A 20,932-nucleotide genomic window follows, 5' to 3' on the forward strand; every position below is an offset into this window, starting at 1 on the left:
TAGCTATAGCATACACACATGGGCACTCACACACACCAACTTTTTAAGAACACACCATGAGTGTAGGGATTAAAAGATAACCATCCTGTTTCAATCTAACTACTTTCCTTCATTCTCAAGAGAATGACCCTATCCTTAATATCCTTACAGCCCACAATCAACAACAGATGGGACATGAAATAGAAATAAAATCTTTTAGATACTTCAGTGAAGGTTTCTGTCCATCTTGAGCCAGCCATAGGTCACCTGGCTCAACAGCTTGTCAAAAATAAATTATCCTTTATTATTTGTCAAAAATAAATTATCCTTTGTAAATAGAACCTTAAAAACATATTTTGTATAATTATGTATTATATCTCACATCTTATATACCCAGTCCTTCACTACTAATAACATCAAATTCTACAAGTATTTTGTCTACTTGTTATGGGCCTATCATCAGGACTGGCAATACACCTCACACAATTTGAATAACGTTCATAAAACAGTGAAAAGAAGCTGATTAACTTGTTCAATTTTTTTGTATCTTGCATTAATTACATTCAAATAACTTAAGTCTCTGTTGTAAACACACGGTTTTGGTCGTCAGGGTAGGTACTTCACTTCAACAAACTGTGAACATTATAGAAAATCTCCAAGACAGTAAATTACTGTCCTCAGATATAACATTAAAATGGAAGATATTTATCTAGTCAGTATAGCACTACTTACTAACAATTAGTGTGAGTAATACCAAAGTCATGAAACAACCAGCAATAGGGAATAGGGAAATTTTATAAAATGCTAAGATTATCACTGTCATCAAAACACTGTCTAATTTCTGAATAGGAAAAAGACACTGAATACTATCTGTCCACCTTTGCCTCCTTATTTAGGCCCTTGGGATACAGACTATCCCTTGATGAAGGGTGAACTTTTAGTAATGTACAGGAGCTCACAGCAGTGTGCTGACAAGGCCATGGTTAAGTGTGACTGATACTTCACCATAAAATGAGACATTACTAAGAAGTTTAAAACGGAAAAAAGTCAGCACAGGCCCTGGAAGACTAATAAATGCATCAACATCATCAGGTCATCAAATAACTGCATGCAAAATGATGGAACTTCATCTGTTCCAGGGCAACCAAACTGTCAGACCAAATAAATCCCCCTTAAGATTACTTTTATCAGCCTCAGTCTTTAAGACACACTGACTATCACAATGATTAGAACAGCAACACCCGGGTGGGGGTAGAGAAGTCAGATGGTATACTTGGGCGACTGAATTAGGTGAACTGAAGCAACAAGATGTACAATACGGCACACAGATGGAGAGTCTAACGACATTTGTTCAAACTGTGAAGCTTATGAAGCTAAAAGGGAAAGCTTCAGACAATGAAAGGCCTGGAGAGCACTGGACACAGAGGGGGGAAAAAAACAAAGACTGCCTAATGGTTTTGGTAAGGCTGTTAATATCTACTGCCATCGAGGTCCTCATCGGATTCTAAGGATGTTCATACCAGATAATACTATGACGTGATGAGACTTCTTTTTATAAGCCACACATAAAAATCATTCCAGATTTTTTGGATCAATACCACAATACTTCAAGATAACGTATCACTCCTATCAGAAAAGAGTCTATTTCTCCAGATCCACAGCTAAAAATGTCAAATGCAGTAACAATAATGGGAGCTAGTATGGTGTTGGGAGGTCATAAACCTAGGCAAGAGACAACAGACAGTGAGGAAAAACATCTGAAGCTATCTTTTAGCAGGCAACAAATTAGGGAGACCAGGAATACCTCGAACTCCTTTATAGTATATAGGCAGATAAGCTTTAAAACATGAATGTCTCCCATGTGAGTGGATAAACACTTTGTCCTTTCATCCCTGCAGGTGAACATTTTTTACTTTCAGGTCAGATATGATTGCTTTCAGTAAAATGCTGCTGTAAGAATAAAAGAATGAAGAATAGAAAAAAAAAATGATCCTCAAATTAAATAAGAAACAGATTTGGAAACTTTTCTTGGAGATTCTGTGCATTCAGAAACTTTTTTTTTAATTTTTAAACAAATATTACAGAAGAACACATTAATACATCTAGGGCAATATAATTTAGGACTCAAAGATTAAGTTCTTCCCACCAGTTTTTTTTTTTTTTTTTTTTTTAAGAGGAAGGCTGGAGATAGAGGAGAAATAGGAGAAAGAGAAGGTAAAAATGATATATCAAATTTTCATGCTGAGAAATTTTATGTAATTAAAAACTATTTTGTCATCTATCACATAGTATGTAAATGGTTGGAGAGAAGCATCTAAGAGATATTAGATTTATTCATTTAAACAATATATATTATAAACATATATTATGCAAGTATATTTGTATAAGTTAAACCTATTTTATTTTTAATTCATTACTGTTCTCACTTGTAGAATGGCATAATAAATGGGAAGATAAAATATCCTTATTCATACTTGTTAACTGATTACTCAGCTGACAAGCAGACCTTTTCTGAATACTCTGTAGAAGCCTGTGACTTTTCCTTCATTAACTACCATAGATCAGTACAACTTATTACCATTATGGGTGAATTACTTCCTTGTTTTGAAAGTTTAAATGTCATATTTAAGAATAATTTTTGGAACGGCATGTTTACAAGAGAAAAGGTGGTTAACACAAAGAAACAGAACATTCAGCTAAATGTTATAAATCATGTATCTCCAAACATTTATTCAGGAGATAAACATGACACTAATAAAACTGTTACACTGTAAAATTAATTAATATTGAATTATAAAGAAAAAACTATATGTCTTCAAAGTACCTTTTTAAAGCCTATAAGTTTTCATTTTCACCTATATTTGAGAATGCCATAAAATGGCCTAGAAATTAATATAAAATCTTATTAATGAAGTCCATGAACTAAAGTTTATGATAATAAAAATACTGCATCACAAAATGCAATGGGGGAAGAAAAATGCAAAATATAAACCTAATACAGTCTACACAGGTAAGAGGTCTAAAAGTATGAACTAAAATATTAAAAGTGGTGAGACTCTGGAAAACAAGATGACACGTGATTTAAAACTGGTTTTGTTTTTTAAATATATTTTTTCAGTCTCTTTCTTGGTTTTCATAATAAGGGGAGAAATGGCTCTAAAAAGAAATGAGGCTGAATATCCCTGGCACAATGATAAAGATTCAAGAGAGACAGAGATCTTGTTAGGAGGAAAGGAGAGACGTGTAGAACCAAATCAAGACTTTTGAGGAATTTGTTATAGGCATGGAAGAGATAAACTAAAACAAAAATTGAAAATACAGGTAATAGTCAGACTCTGAAGGGCTTAGAAACACATACTTTATTTCTTAAGCAATTAGGCTTAGTTGTCTTTTCATTTTTTCCAGTGTTCAGTCCACAACTGTTTCAATGAAGTTGAAATCTTTCCTTTCTGACTCTAGTTTTTCTAGCACTGCAATACTTTTAAATAAATGCAGTAACTTAGGCAAATAATTTTGAATACCATAAAAGCAATATCCCAGAAGATAAAGAATAAAAGAGTTATAGGCTATTGCTTTCTGTGGCTCAAGACTACATATCTGATCAGATATTTATTCCTAACATCCTGTTATGCAATTTTTTTCCTTCAAAATACAGATTACTACAATCAGTAAGAATTAGATGAAAATATGTATGATTTTAATGCAATTTTATTGAGATATATTCACATAGCAAATAATCATCCAAGGTGTACAATCAGTGGTTCACAGTATCATCAGATAGTTGGGCATTCATCACCACAACCAGTTTTTGAACATTTTCATTACTATATGTATGATTTTAAAAGGTAAATCTGACTCTGGATAACTTCTAATTAAGGAAATGATGATCTGATTTTTTTGTCACTTACTCCAATATTTCATGTTCCACTTAATGGCATTATTAGAAACATTTTTTCATATACATAACTATATTATTTATTTTTGGCATCTGAGTAAAGCTGCTGAGAAAAGGATTTTGTGTCTGTATACAAAAGAAGCCCTAATCTCCACTGGTGCCCCTAGTGGGTCACACAGCTGACTGGATTCCATCCTTCTACTAAAACCTACTTTCAGGGACCTAGATTTTGAGTCAGCCATTCTCAAGTGAGGAGCAATTTTGTCCATTTGGCAATGTCTGAAGACATTTTGGATTGTAAGGACTGAAAGGATGCTGCTAAACATCCTACAATGAAGAGGACAGACTCCCACCACTCTATTCCAAATACCTAAAATAGTGCTTGACACATGGTAGGTACCTAAAACTATCTGTGGAATTAATGGATTCACATATGAGGAAACTGAGGATCAGGATGGTCAGAAATCAAGTATGAAGAAGAGCTGAGAATCAAACTAAAGTGTTCTAAACAAGTCTAGTTTCTTCCATCCTTATCTTCTAGCGCTTTGTTAAAAATTTTCAAAAGACTTTTAAAACTCATATCCTCTAACTTAGCAATTTCCTTTTTTTTAAATCTTCATTTTATTGAGATATATTCACATACCATGCAGTCATACAAAACAAATCGTACATTCGATTGTTCACAGTACCATTACATAGTTGTACATTCATCACCTAAATCAATCCCTGACACCTTCATTAGCACACACACAAAAATAACAAGAATAATAATTAAAGTGAAAAACAGCAACTGAAGTAAAAAAGAACACTGGGTACCTTAGCAATTTCTTTTAAGAACTGATTCTAAGAAGTTATCATACAGTTGTATATTATTTATACATACAGATTTTCATTATCCAAATTAGAGGTCAATTTTGAGAAGCTTACTCTGTTCAATGAAAGATAAATTATGCTTCATCCATTCAATGGAATGTTATTAAAGATAGAAAGGCTTAAGTACATGTATCAATTGGAAAAGACATTCAAGAAATAATGCTAAATGACAAAGGAACAGAGAAGGCTACAAAATAATATGTATAGTATGATAGCATAAAGATACATGTATTTCCATGTGAAACAATCAGGAAAAGATGTGCATTAAAGTGGTGCTTATGTGTATTTTCTAACTTCTTAAAAAAATACATATGGTTTGGGTATCATGGGGAAGCAGAACAGAGAGTCTAGTAAAAATCCAATGTGAAGAAAAATACATCTTTCCAGTCTCTTGGTTAAAGAATGAGAAACCTTAAAAATTTACTGGAGAAGACAGATGATTTGTTGTTACTTAGAGGTACTATGGTAATCTTTTCTTTTTCAGATGAAAAAAAGATTTATTTTTAAAAACCATTTAAGCTAAAGAAAGATAGTTGTCAAGAGGAACTAGCAATCTATACTCTAATAAAACTTGGACAACAGAGAAGTAACAGTAAAATGCTTTCGAAGCCTAATGTAAACAGATATTGCATCTTTTTTTTAAATCCACAAACTAAGGATAATTGTCACTTGTTCTCTGAACTCCAGCTTTAAGCTGGAAATGATTTGAGGAAAATATAAAGAATTTTTCAAACTTATTCATAAACATGCTCTGTGAGTCATGTGCTGTGCTTACTCACCTGGACCATATGTTTCCATAATTTCTATAACAGCATTAATTATTGGAAATATCTTATTCTCAAATGCATTCATGCATCACATGAAAGATTTAGCCCGAATTACATTCAGAGCTTGGTGGCTCTGTTTATTTCTTTGTCTGAATTCTAAACAAAATAACCTATCAATATAGCATCTGGAAATAAGATGTATACTTAGAACTTAGTATATGTAATGCATCCTAAGAACAATTTACCTGATTTGCAATGGGTTGTTTAATTTTACATCACTGCACTGAATTTTTTTTTTTTAATTCAGTTTTATTGAAATATATTCACAAACCATACAGTCATCCATGGTATACAATCAACTGTTCACAGTATGATCATATAGTTATGCGTTCATCACCACAATCTATTTCTGAACATTTTCCTTACATCAGAAAGAATCAGAATAAGAATAAAAAATAAAAGTGAAAAGAGAATACCCAAACCATCCCCCCATCCCACCCTATTTGTCATTTAGTTTTTACTCCCATTTTTCTACTGATTTTTTTTCAATTTTTTAACTTTGTTTATCAAAAAATTAAAAACAAACAGGCAAACAACAACCAAAAAAACCCCACAACATTTCAAACAAAGCAATGGATTAAGGAAAACAAATAACCTAAAATAATTACTTTGCTTCCAATATGTTCCTACCATACCCCAAGAAAATTAATAAACCATGTCCAAACAGAGGAGTAAGAAAAACAAATAATCTAAAATAACTACATTGCTTCCAACATGTTCCTACCATACCCCAAGAAAATTAACAACCCCTAAGAAAACAAAGGAATAAGAGAAAAAAAAAACCTAAAATAACTCTATTGCTTCCAACATGATCTTACTATATCCAAGAAAGTTTACAAACCATAATCATTCCTGAGCATTCCCATAACATTGAGATTACCCTCCATAGTTTATCTGTTCTTATTAGATTATCATTCCCCCTCCACTAATTGGTATCTCTAGGTCCCCTACATTCTACAGTATAAAACACTGTACATTTTTCACAGAATTCACATTAGTGGTAACATACAATATGTCTCTTTTTGTGCCTGGCTTATTTTGCTCAGCATTATGTCTTTTTTTTTTTTAATCTTCATTTTATTGAGATATATTCATATACCACGCAGTCATACAAAACAAATCGTACTTTCGATTGTTCACAGTACCATTACATAGTTGTACATTCATCACCCAAATCAATCCCTGACACCTTCATTAGCACACACACAAGAATAACAAGAATAATAATTAGAGTGAAAAAGAGCAATTGAAGTAAAAAAGAACACTGGGTACCTTTGTCTGTTTGTTTCCTTCCCCTATTTTTCTACTCATCCATCCATAAACTAGACAAAGTGGAGTGTGGTCCTTATGGCTTTCCCAATCCCCTTGTCACCCCTCATAAGCTACATTTTTATACAACTGTCTTCGAGATTCATGGGTTCTGGGTTGTAGTTTGATAGTTTCAGGTATCCACCACCAGCTACCCCAATTCTTTAGAACCTAAAAAGGGTTGTCTAAAGTGTGCGTAAGAGTGCCCACCAGAGTGACCTCTCGGCTCCTTTTGGATTCTCTCTGCCACTGAAGCTTATTTCATTTCCTTTCACATCCCCCTTTTGGTCAAGAAGATGTTCTCCGTCCCACGATGCCGGGTCTACATTCCTCCCCGGGAGTCATATTCCACGTTGCCAGGGAGATTCACTCCCCTGGGTGTCTGATCCCACGTAGGGGGGAGACTGCACTGAATTTTAAGTTCAACAGATGTGTACTTGTACCTTGAGCACATGTTGGGAGGTTAGATCACCTATATCTATCAAGTAAAAAAGTATTTAAAAATTTTAACATAGAGGTTTATACAAAAAAGCAAGTTTGATGGATATTTTTTTCTTCCCAACTTTTAAGAATGTCACTATTCATCTATTTTATCTTCTTAAAGATTCAAGTATGTCATATTTTGATATACACATTTTTATGCATTTTTAATTGTGAACTTTAACATATATACATAACAGTGATAACTTTCAAAGTATGATTCAAGAAGTAGTAAGAAAGCAAACTTCAAACAATGTCATGGGTCACAGTTCCATAACTTCAGCCATTTCCATTATTATAAAATATAACATACATACAGAAAGGTGTCAACTTTCTATGTACAGCTCAACAAGCAGTTATATAGGTAATTTCAAAAACTGTTATGGCTTACAGTTCCCCAGTTTAAGTTCGTTCTTTATTATGCAATACAGGGTATACACAGAAAGGTGAAGACACTCAAAGCACAATTCAACAAGTAGCTATGGAGCAAACTTCAAAGGATGCTACAGGTTACAGCTCCACCATGTCACCTAGCTCCTTCCAACTATACCAACACCCAAGCATCCAAAAATAAATACATATATTTATATAAAGTTTCAGTATTCATAGACTTCTGTCAAATCCTACCTTGTTTATTGCTACCCCTTCCTCTCACTTAATCTCCTTCTCCATCTTCAGGGGTGTCTAGGCAGTGAGCACCCTAACTTGTTCACATTGAAAGGGGGTGTCGACAGTATGGGGAAGGGAACTGCATCTGATTGTTAATCTTAAAGAGGCTGCTGCCTCTGGGTTTTAGGATTTGTCTGGCATAGGAACACTCAGGTGGATTCAAGTTTCTGAGAGATAAAACTTAGTGAGTGAATCTTTTATAGAATCTCAGGTAGGGACCTAGGTATTTGGGGACTACTTTTGGTAAGGGCATGGCATACTGTGGCCATTTGGGATGTCTAGCTGGAGCCTGCATAAGAAACCTCCAGGATAGCCTCTCAACTCTATTTGGGATCTCTTAGACACTTGACCTCAGCTTCTTACCTTTCTTTTTTCCCCCCTTTTGGTCAAATAGGCATTCTCAATCCCTTGCTGCCAAGGCCAGGCTCATTCCTGGGAGTCATGTCCCACATTGCCAGGAGGTTTCATTCCCCTGGAAGTAATTTCCCGCATGGTGGGGAGGTTAAAGAGTTTATATGCTGAGTAGGGCTTAGCAAGAGAAAGATCATATCTGAGCAACAAAAGAGGTCCCTTGGCGGTACCTCTTAGGCATAATTATAGGAAGGTTCAGCCTCCTATTTACAACCCTAAGTTTCATAAGAGCAAGCCTCAAGTCGAGGGCCTGATTTATTAAGTACTGGGTTCCTAATTTCACTTAATATATATTCTATCCCAAGATAAGTTTCTTACATTATCTTCACTTAGTTGTACAATCGTCATTTTCAACTTTAAACAATTATGATACCATAATATATCCAGAGCTCCTATCAGCTGCTAATTATTCATTGCTAGTATTATTGTAGTGTTGGTAAGATATTCCTATTAAATAAAGTCTTTAATATGTAATGGGTAGTTTCTCCACATACCACTATGTTAATAACCCTCTACACCAATGTCGTATTTTATAATTATATCATGCTAACACTTACTTGGGTTTGTGGTGCTACTATGTGGGTTACATGCCTTTAAACAATCGTTTATGAACATGTTCACTTTTAATGTGTCACTGATACTTTTAATTCTATTAACTAACCATTGTCACACAAGACCATTCCCATACCATTAAGTTCACCCTCAATACCATATCTGTAGATATTAGATTATCATTCCCCTTTCACCAGTTTTTGTATATCTCTAGGTCCCCTATATTCTACATTATAAGACACTTATTTTACGTTTTTAAAAGAGTTCACATTAGTGGTAACATATAATATCACTTCTTTTGGGTCTGGCTTATTTCACTCAGCATTTTGTCTTCAAGGTTCATCAATGATGTTATATGTTTCGTGACCTCATTACTTCTTACTGCTGCATAATATTCCATCATATGTATACACCACATTTTGTTCATCCGCTTATCTGTTGAAGGACATTTGGACTGTTTCCATCTCTAGGCAATTGTGAACAATGCTGCTATGAACATTGGTGTGCAAATATCTGTTCAAGTCAGGGCTTTCAGATCTTCTGGATATATACCGAGAAATGAAATTGCTGGATAGCAGGGTAACTTGGTATCTACTTTTCTGAGGAACCTCCAAACTGTCTTCCAGAGTGCCCTGTACCATTATAAAGTCCCACCAGCAATGAATAAGAGTTCAAATTTCTCCACATCCTCTCCAGCATTTACTATTTCCTGGTTGTTTAATGGCAGCCATTCTTATTGGTATTAGATGATACCTCATTGTCTTCTTGATCTGCACCTCCCTAATAGCTAGTGAAGATACGTATTTTTTCATGTGTTTTTTAGACATTTGTATTTTCTTTTTAGAGAAATGTCTTTTCATATCTTTTGCCCATTTTATAGTTGGTTTGTACTACTGCCAATGAGTTGTACAATTTCTTTATATATGCAACATATCAGTCTCATCAGATACATAGTTTTCAAATATTTTTCTCCCATTGCATTGCTACCTCTTCACCTTTTTGACAAATCCCTTTGAGGTACAGAAGTTTTTGATTTTGTGGAGTTCCCATTTATCTCTTTTTTTTTTTTAACTTGCTTGTGCTTTGGGTATAAGGTCTAAGAAGCTACCTACTAATACTAGGTCTTTCAGATGTTTCCCTATATTATCTTATATTGAGGCCTTTGATCCACTTTGAGTTAATTTTTGTATAGGGTGTGACGTAAGGGTCCTCTTCCATTCTTTTCGAAATGGATATAAGTTCTTCCATGCCCATATACTGAAGAGACTGTTCAGTGCCAGTTTAGTGGATTTGGGGGCCTTATCAAAAATCAGGCAACCATAGATCTGGGAGTCTATTTCCAAATTCTCAATTTGATTCCATTGATCAGTATGTCTATCTTTGTGCCAATACCATATTGTTTTGACTGCTGTCGCTTAACAGAAATCTTCAAAGTCAGGAAATATAAGTCCTCCCACTTCATTTTTCCTTTTTAGAATATTTTTAGCAATTCAAGGCCCTTTCCCATCCAAAAAATTTGATAACTAATTTTTCCAAGTCTGCAAAGTAGGTTGTTCAAATTTTGATTGGAATTGCATTTATCTGTAGATCAGTTTGGGTAGGATTAACATCTTAACAACATTTAGCCTTACTATCCATGAACTCAGAATATTTTTTGTTCTCTTTAGGTCTCCTTATATTTCTTTTAGTAGTTATGTAATTTTCTGTGTAGAGGTCTTTTACATCCTGACAACCTGGTGGGTCTCATCCCCTGGGAAACTTAATACTGATTACATTCTCCTCCTGAGACCTGGGTCCCTCTGCACTAGGAAAATCTGCTTGGGGTTATCAACGAAACCACATGCCTAGACAACAAAAAATTATGAGTCACACTAGGAAAAAACAGAAGATATGGCTCAAAGGAAAGAACTTAACACTTCAAATGAAATACAGGAGTGGAAAAAACTAAAGGTGTTGAAACAAATCTTCTAAATCAAATCAATGAGCTGAAGGAATATGTGGCAAAAGAGATGAAGGATATAAAGAAGACACTGGGTGACCACAAGGAAGAATTCGTTAAGTTTTAAAAAAACAAGTGGCAGAACTTATGGGAATGAAAAGCACAACAGAAGAGATGAAAACCACTCTGGAGACATACAACAGCAGATTTCAAGAGGCAGAAGAAAGGATTCATAAACCAGAGGATACGACACATGAAACCCTACACACAACAGACAGGGAAAAGAATGCAAAATATGAACAGCATCTCAGGGAACTGAATGACAACATGAAATGCCTGAATATATGTGTCATGGGTGTCCCAGCAGGACAAGAGAAGGGAAAGGGGGCAAAAACAATAATGAAGGAAATGATAACTGAAAATTTCCCATCTCTTATGAAAGACATAAAATTACACATCCAAGAAGTGCAGCGTACCCCAAACAGAATAGATCCGAATAGGACTATTCCAAGACACTTAATAATAAGATTATCAAATGTCAAAGACAAAGAGAGAATTCTAAAAGCAACAAGAGAAAAGCAATCCATCACATACAAGGGAAGCTCGCTAAGACTATATGCAGATTTCTCAATAGAAACCATGGAGGCAAGAAGGCAGGGTACAATATATTTAAGATACTAAAAGAGAAAAACTGTCAACCAAGAATTCTATATCCGGCAAAACTGTCCTTCAAACAAGAGGGAGCATTTAAAATATTTTCAGACAAATAGACACTGAGAGAGTTTGTGAAAAAGATATCTGCTTTACAAGAAATACTAAAGGGAACACTACAGGGAGACAGGAGAGAGAGGTTCAGGGAAGAGTAAAGAAATTTTCGAAGACTATCAGTAAGGATAAAAAGAGAGAGAGAGAAAAAAATACATATGGCATATAAAATCCAAAAGACAAAATAATAGACAGTAGACAGTACATTGAGTGAAATTAGCCAGAAACAAAAGGACAAATACTGTATGGTCTCAATAATATGAACTAACATTAATGAGCAAACCTTGAAAGTTAAATTTGAGAACACAGGTTATCAGGAGATAGAGAGAGGGTAGAGATCAAGCATCTGATGCTGAAGGGTACAGAATGTTCAACAGGATTGACTGTACAAACCCAGAAATAACACAATACTGTGTGTTGGTAGCACTCTATTGTATGTACTTTGAACAAAGACGAGTGTGAGTACGGGTTAAAGAGGAAGGCAAGCCAGAACTGCAGGAGACAATCTTTCTAGACAAGCCAGAACTGCAGGAGACAATCTTTCTAAACAAGGCAGTTGAGGAGGAGGGAGCGACCCAAGTGGGTCTGGCCTGGCTTGCACTCCACACCTCAGGAAAGCTATTGTGCATGGAATGGCTGCTTTGGAAGACTATTGTCCAGAAGAAAAGACGTTTGGTTTGGTTTTCACAAGCCAAAGATGTACCAAAGTATAGAGGGCTGTTGTATTTGCAGGACTAAGTCCTCTAGATCTCTATTCACTGACAGTAAATGCTATGAAAAGGACTTCCAGAGCTGTTTTGGTTTGCATGAGACTTGTTCAGGAGATACCTGCAATGCTTGTGTCCTGCTTGTGAAAAGATGGAAGAAACTGCCAGCAGGATTTAAAAAAATAAAACAAAAAGAAAAACTGGAATCATGTGGTAGATGCAAGGGCAGGACTCACCCTAAAGACTACATTGAAACCAAAGAAAGTGAAAACTCTGTCTGGAAACAGGATAAAAAGTAACCAGATCAGTAAACTGCAGAAGGAATTTAAACATCACAATTCTGATGCTCACAATACCACCTCAAGTGCCTCCCCAGCCCAGTCTCCCTGTTACAGTAACCAGTCAGATGATGGCTCAGATACCGAGATGGCTTCTGGATCTAATAGAACACTAGTCTTTTCTTTTTTACATCTCACATACTGAAAAGACAGAAAATATGTTGGGGGATTATCTATAAAGGCCGTTTGGAGGAAGTCCTCATTGACATACATTTATTCAAGCCTTGCTACAGCAATAAGAAAACAACTGCTGAGGAGCTGGAGAAGCAGGGGCCAGAGCCTCTATCCTTCTCCACTCAGGAGTGGCGACTGAGGTTTATGTAGAAGGGGAACAAAATAAAAATAATAATAATTTTGGAAAGACAATAAAGCAACAAAGTAACCCTCCCTTTTTAACTTGGATATTTGCTATTCTGCCAAAAAGACAATTTTTAGAATGGTTTTGAATGGGTTATCACCCCCCACCCCTCATTTCACAAACTCTGAAGCCAGTGTCTAGCTTACTAAAAGAAAAAGAGAAGTGTATATAATATTTAAGATGCTGAGTATTTCATACAAAAGCTGAATGCTGCTATAAAGGGCTCTTTAAGTCTTTTTTTTTTAAATCCCCTTCTCATGAATGAAATTAGGGGAATTTCAGGAGACAGAGATAGGATTTGCTGAATGATAAACCGTATGTAGTTTTTCTTTTCTATATTAAGAAGTAGTGGTCGGGGCATTTTTTAAGATGGCTGGATACACTTGTTTTCCCTCATGATAGTAAATTTGTCATAATTCAATAATATAGACTTGCCCCTAGAGGTATTTGTTTATAATTTTGAAATATTAAGGTCTTGCCAAGGTTCTGATGATTCAAACCTGTACTACTGAAATATTAAGCAGGACAGACTAAGCTTTCTGGTGCAAATATCTTGAAAGAAAAGTAATTACTAAATATACAGAGAGGTAACTTGACTGTATGTGTTGTATACTGTGTCACCGTCCTTCATACTAATATTTGGTAAAGATTTTAATTTATATGAAACATCTAAAGCAGAACCAAAGCTCCTCTTGGGGAAATGGCAAGGCTTCAGGATAAGCGATCTTGTATGAATAGTACCAAAGCATTACCACATGGTAGAGAACACACACTATTAAAAATCTCTGAAAAATAAAGTGTGCAAGTCTTCAAGATGGCACAAAACAAAGGTTAACGCTTCTTGGGGCACATTTCTTACAGGGCTTGCCTAGTGTGTATATAATCCACTTTTCTTTGTGTTATATGACTGGTGACTTTATTGAAAATCTGCACAATTCAGTTTTAGCTCTGGATTCCTTCAGTTGACCTTTGTAAAGGTTTTATCTGTGTAGAGTATTCTTTTCAGTGTAAAGAGTAAAATTCTACTAGAAGAAAAGGGGTGTGTGTTAATGCTGAGTGGGATAGTTTTTGTTTTGGCTTCTTTTAGTCAGGCTTTCTGAACACTGACATGTTAGGTGATAAATAAATCCCGAATATGGAGCTCTTGAATTCTAAAATTTCTTTTAAAAACCCTCTCACTTGAATCCAAACCAAAGTACTCTCATGCCTCATTTCTAAAATTTCAGGAAAAAAATACCACTTTTCATGAGAGGAGGAGCATTTTTGCCTACCTTCTTATAATAACATGACTCAGTACTTATTTTTGAAAACTGGATTTTAAAAATTGGATAGTATAAACAAGGAGTGGGCCACTGTTTATAGGCACCCTATAGTTTTACAGTTCTTAATCTAAACTTAAGATTCTGTATTTCTTCCTTTTGGAAAAACCTACATGCTACATGCCACCAAATTCACAGTCTACACAGTGAGTTGGGTCAGCTCTCCCACAGCCTTTGAGGTGTATTAAAAGAGTCCCAGTCATTATCATGAGTTGTATTTGAAACTTTTTTTTTTTTTTTTTATACATTTTGACTGCAGTATTGGTGGTAGAATATACTATATAATATGGATCATCTCTACTTCTGTATTTATTTATTACTAGACCTCAACCATAGCCTTCTTTTTTCCCCTTCCACCTTTCTTTGGCTGTAGGATGTACTGTATGTATGTAGTCATGCACTTTGTGTTAATATATTAGAGATCTACAAATCTGTTTTTTTACTTTTTATACTGCTGGATACTTATAATCAAAACTTTTACTAGGGTATTGAATAACTTTAGTCTTATTAGAAAATTAAAAAAATAAAAAAAAAAGAGGAAGGCTAGGGACATGTATGATACCAGAAAGAAAGAAAGAGCATAAAGACTGGGACTGTATAACTTACTGAAGCCTAGAGTGGTCGATGATGGTGATTAAGTGTACACAAAGAAGAATGTTTTTACATGAGGGAGAACAAATGAATGTCAACATTGCAAGGTATTGAAAACTGGATGGTAGAGTGGGAAAAAAACATAATCAATACAAACTAGAGTCTATAGTTAACAGTAATACTGTAATATACTTCCATCAACCATAACAAAGGCAATATACCAAAGGTAAATATCTGTAATAGGAGAATATAAGGGAGTGGTATGGGATTCTTGTTGTTGTTGTTGTATGACCTCATCATTGCACTTTATTTTATTTTTTCTTCTATCTTTTTTATTCTTCATTATTTTCCTCCTCTTTCTCTTTCATTGCAGAAGAAATGGAATGTCCTCATATAGATTGTGGTGATAAAATGTATAACAGTGATTATACTGGAAATCATTGATTGTTTACTTAGGATGGATTGTATGGTGTGTGAATAAAACTGTTTAAACAATAAACTGATGGATACAAGTGCTGGAGAAAATGTGGAGAGAGGGATGTAACTATTCACTGTTGGTGGGGAAGTAATATGGTGCTGCCTACCTGGAGGGACAGTGTAGTGGTTCCACGGGAAGCTAAGTATGCCATATGGTCCTAAAACTCTGTTATTGGTAGCATACTTGGAGGAACTGAGACCAGGGACACAAGTGGACATTTGCACTCTGGTGTCTGTGGTGGCAGTATTCACAATTTTGCAATGGATGGAGGTGGCCTAAGGGTACATCAACTGTTAAACTGAATGGTGAACTGTGGTGTATACATACAATGGGATATTGAATGGCAGCAAGAAGGAATGAAGCTGTGAGGCAGGCAGCTAGGCGAATGGACCCTGAGGACAGTAGGTTGAGTGAAATAAGCCAGAAATGAAAAGACAAACATTATAATGCCTCACTAATATGGACTAACAATAACATGCAAACTCAGAACTGAATCTGGGAGCATGGGTTATTAGGGGAAGACCTACGTAAAGGTTCCTAGATTTTAAACTCTTAGAGCAGTCACATCTATTCATGAGTTGTTAACAGTTATTTCTAAATTCTCAGATGCTGAGCTGTTTGTGTGTGACCTGCTTGGTCCTTGGAGCTTTAGGTGTCTGTGTGGCACCTGGGAGTCAAAGCCCAAGTTCAACAGCTTTATCAGCATTGCCCCATGAAACAAATGTTAAAGAGGCTGAAAAGGACATCAGACTTCGACTGGCAATATGAATGAAATGGACTTGGTTGACACTGAGGTAGATCAGACTAAAGGGTAGAGGATGATATTAACTATGTTTTAAAACTTCGGCATCCATGTAGGAACAAAGGAAGAGATGTTTATGTGGTACAAAATCAATGTTTTTCTGTAACACTATATAATTTAACTTCTATGGTCAGTTTATTCAAACACCATAATTACATGGAACCTTGAATGGGGAGTGAGATCTGGCTTGCTTGTATAGGTTAGTGTGAAGTCCCAATACATTCTAGAATAATTTGGGCAGAGAATAAAAAGTATTTGCAAAGCCCCCTTGAGGGCCTGGGGGAAAATGTGGAAATATTAAACTTCCCCACCTGGGGAATTCCTGATCTTCTTGCAAGCACTGGGGACTACAGTTTAGAAGGCCAAGCCCTCAATCTTGGGGCTTGCCCTTACGAAACTTGTTATTGTAAAGGAGAGGCTAAGCCTACTTATACTTGTGCCTGAGAGTCACCCTCAAAGAAACTCTTCTGTTGTTCAGAGATGTGGGCTCTCTCTCTAAGCCAACTCGGCAGGTAAACTCACTGCCCTCCCCCACATGTGAAGGGTGTAGGTGACCCTGGTAACATGGGACATGACTCCCGGGGATGAACCTCCCCTGGCTTTGTAGGATTGAGAAAACCTTCTGGACCAAAAGGGGGAAAAGAAATGAAATAAAATAAAGTTGAGAGATTTCAAATGTAGTCAAGGTCATTCTGGAGGTAACTCTTATGCATTATATAGATACCCCTTTTTATTTTTTAGCTTATTAGAATAGCTAGAAAGAAATAGCTGAAACTGTTAAACTGCAATCTAGTATCTTTGATTGTTTAAGATGATTGTGTGACTATATAGCTTATATGGTGTGACTGTGTGATTGTGAGGGCCTTGTGGCTCACACTCCTTTTACCCAGTGTATGGAGAGATGAGTGGAAAAATGGGGACAGGATGCAGATGAATGGTGGGGGGATGAAGAGGGGTGTGGGAAGTTTTGGGTGTTCTTTTTTACTTTTATTTTTATTATTATTTTTAGTTTTTTGAAGTAATGAACATGTTCAAAAATTTATTGTGGTGGTGGGTGCACAACTATGTGATGATGCTGTCAACTACTGTTGTATATTTTGGATGATTGCATGGTGTGTGAATATGTTTCAATAAAAATAAAAAGTATATCCAGATGATGTTAGGGACCTGTTTAGTACGTGGTATAACAATACTAAATTCAAACCCACGTATTGTCCGAAAAGTCTCTAGAAATCATCAAAGAAGATTGATCATTTAATAAATGAAGAAAAGGAGGTTTGGGACAGTTAACTCACTTTATCAAGCAGACACAGTTAGCCACAGACCAAGAGCTAAACCCTGGATCTGCTCTTGACCTTCCTCCTTCCACTGCAACTACATTTCATTTGCTGGGGTCATAAATTGGCTGCTTGTCTGATTTTTTAAATGAAGCTTTATTGGAACACATTCATTTACTGCTTTTGTGCAACAAGGACAGAGCTGAGTAGTTGCAATAGGCACCTTATGGTCCATAAGCTTAAAGTATTAACTATCCTGCTCTTTACACAAAAGGTTTCCTGACCCCTGCATTAAAGAATTCTTAATATAAGATTCAAAAGTTTCAGAACTTAATATATAATACGTATATATAACGGGTTATACTAATTAGCAATATAACCCAAAACAAAACAGCTATCACCTTAACTTTTTCCCAGTAAGGAATTGACTGTGTCTCCATTTTTCCTGTTTGATGTGCACACTTTCAGAAAATAAAACTATAAAACTTGGAACTTTCTGAAGAAGAAATCAAGATCTAATGATATAATCTGCAAAATAACTAATACACATTTCTTTAATAAAATACTCATTTACATGAAAATATTTAGAGATTATTGGCTACTTCGGAGAAAGCCCAGCAGATAAACATAAAAGTGAACAATCCAAAGTGTCAAACATAAAACAGAATATTTTACAAATATTTATTCTACATATAATTTTCCAGCAGCATATCTAAAGCACAAAGGAGGATATCTATTAAAATGTCGAAAGCACCTGCCATATTAATTGCTTGATTCATACAATTTTTAGGTTTTAGCTTTCTTCCTTCCAGACAAGAAAAGTGAACCTTTTTCTTGCTGAGTCTATTTGCAATAAATGCTGCCATACCAGAAAAATGTAAACCTCAGTGAGACTTAAGGAAAACAAAATACTATTTAGATATAAGTAGTAGACTGCTTAAGGAAAAGTTTACAGAAGGAAGAAGTTATTAACTAGAAGCTAAAAAATCAAATGTTTTTGGGAGGCGGGGCAAGATGGCGGACTGGTGAGCTGTATGTTTTAGTTACTCCTCCAGGAAAGTAGGTAGAAAGCCAGGAACTGCGTGGACTGGACACCACAGAGCAATCTGACTTTGGGCATACTTCATACAACACTCATGAAAACGTGGAACTGCTGAGATCAGCGAAATCTGTAAGTTTTTGCGGCCAGGGGACCCGCGCCCCACCCTGCCAGGCTAAGTCCCGTGGGAGGAGGGGCCATCAGCTCTGGGAAGGAGAAGGGAGAACTGCAGTGGCAGCCCTTATCGGAAACTCATTCTACTGATCCAAACTCCAACCATAGATAGACTGAGACCAGACACCAGAGAATCTGAGAGCAGCCAGCCGAGCAGAGAGGAGACAGGCATAGAAAAAAACAACACGAAAAACTCCAAAATAAAAGCGGAGGATTTTTGGAGTTCTGGTGAACATAGAAAGGGGAAGGGCAGAGCTCAGGCCCTGAGGCGCATATGCAAATCCCGAAGAAAAGCTGATCTCTCTGCCCTGTGGACCTTTCCTTAATGGCCCTGGTTGCTTTGTCTCTTAGCATTTCAATAACCCATTAGATCTCTGAGGAGGGCCCTTTTTTTTTTTTTAATCCTTTTCTAAAACAATTACTCTAAGAAGCCCAATACAGAAAGCTTCAAAGACTTGCAATTTGGGCAGGTCAAATCAAGAGCAGAACTAAGAGAGCTCTGAGACAAAACGCAATAATCCAGTGGCTGAGAAAATTCACTAAACACCACAACTTCCCAAGAAAAGGGGGGTGTCCGCTCACAGCCATCATCCTCGTGGACAGGAAACACTCCTGCCCATCGCCAGCCCCATAGCCCAGAGCTGCCCCAGACAACCCAGTGTGACGGAAGTGCTTCAAACAACAGGCACACACCACAAAACTGGGCGTGGACATTAGCCTTCCCTGCAACCTCAGCTGATTGTCCCAGACTTGGGAAGGTGGAGCAGTGTGAATTAACAAAGCCCCATTCAGCCATCATTTCAGCAGACTGGGAGCCTCCCTACACAGCCCAGCAGCCCAGAACTGCCCTGGGGGGATGGCACTCACCTGTGACATAGCACAGTCATCCCTCAACAGAGGACCCGGGGGTGCACAGCCTGGAAGAGGGGCCCACTTGCAAGTCTCAGGAGCCATACGCCAATACCAAGGACTTGTGGGTCAGTGGCAGAGACAAACTGTGGCAGGACTGAACTGAAGGATTAGACTATTGCACCAACTTTAAAACTCTAGGATCACCAGGGAGATTTGATTGTTAGGGCCACCCCCCCCTCCCTGACTGCCCAGAAACACGCCCCATATACAGGGCAGGCAACACCAACTACACACGCAAGCTTGGTACACCAACTGGACTCCACAAGACTCACTCCCCCACTCACCAAAAAGGCTAAGCAGGGAAGAACTGGCTTGTGGAGAACAGGTGGCTCGTGGACGCCACCTGCTGGTTAGTTAGAGAAAGTATACTCCACGAAGCTGTAGATCTGATAAATTAGAGATAAGGACTTCAATTGGTCTACAAATCCTAAAAGAACCCTATCAAGTTCAGCAAATGCCACGAGGCCAAAAATAACAGAAAATTATAAAGCATATGAAAAAACCAGACGATATGGATAACCCAACCCAAGCACCCAAATCAAAAGACCAGAAGAGACACAGCACCTAGAGCAGCTACTCAAAGAACTAAAGATGAACAATGAGACCATAGTACGGCAGACAAAGGAAATCAAGAAGAACCTAGAAGAGCATAAAGAAGACATTGCAAGACTAAATAAAAAAAAGGATGATCTTATGAAAATTAAAGAAACTGTTGACCAAATTAAAAAGATTCTGGACACTCATAGTACAAGACTAGAGGAAGTTGAACAACGAATCAGTGACCTGGAAGATGACAGAATGGAAAATGAAAGCATAAAAGAAAAAATGGGGAAAAAAATTGAAAAAATCGAAATGGACCTCAGGGATATGATAGATAATATGAAACGTCTGAATATAAGACTCATTGGTGTCCCAGAAGGGGAAGAAAAGGGTAAAGGTCTAGGAAGAGTATTCAAAGAAATTGTTGGGGAAAACTTCCCAAATCTTCTAAACAACATAAATACACAAATCATAAATGCTCAGCGAACTCCAATAGAATAAATGCAAATAAACCCACTCCGAGACATATACTGATCACACTGTCAAACACAGAAGAGAAGGAGCAAGTTCTGAAAGCAGCAAGAGAAAAGCAATTCACCACATACAAAGGAAACAGCATAAGACTAAGTAGTGACTACTCAGCAGCCACCATGGAGGCAACAAGGCAGTGGCACGATATATTTAAAATTCTGAGTGACA

General features: G+C 36.6%; 1 protein-coding gene and 1 pseudogene across 5 annotated transcripts in view; one reads left to right on the top strand and one right to left on the bottom strand.

The window, feature by feature from the left end:
- The window catches only part of SMAP1 (small ArfGAP 1), a 247,140-nt gene that overhangs the window by 63,290 nt on the left and 162,918 nt on the right, over positions 1-20,932 (bottom strand). The gene's annotated exons all lie outside the window — the stretch shown is intronic.
- Positions 12,331-13,067, top strand: LOC119539611 (annotated as a pseudogene).

This window comes from Choloepus didactylus, chromosome 7 (assembly GCF_015220235.1).
Source record: "Choloepus didactylus isolate mChoDid1 chromosome 7, mChoDid1.pri, whole genome shotgun sequence".
Lineage (NCBI taxonomy): Eukaryota > Metazoa > Chordata > Mammalia > Pilosa > Megalonychidae > Choloepus > Choloepus didactylus.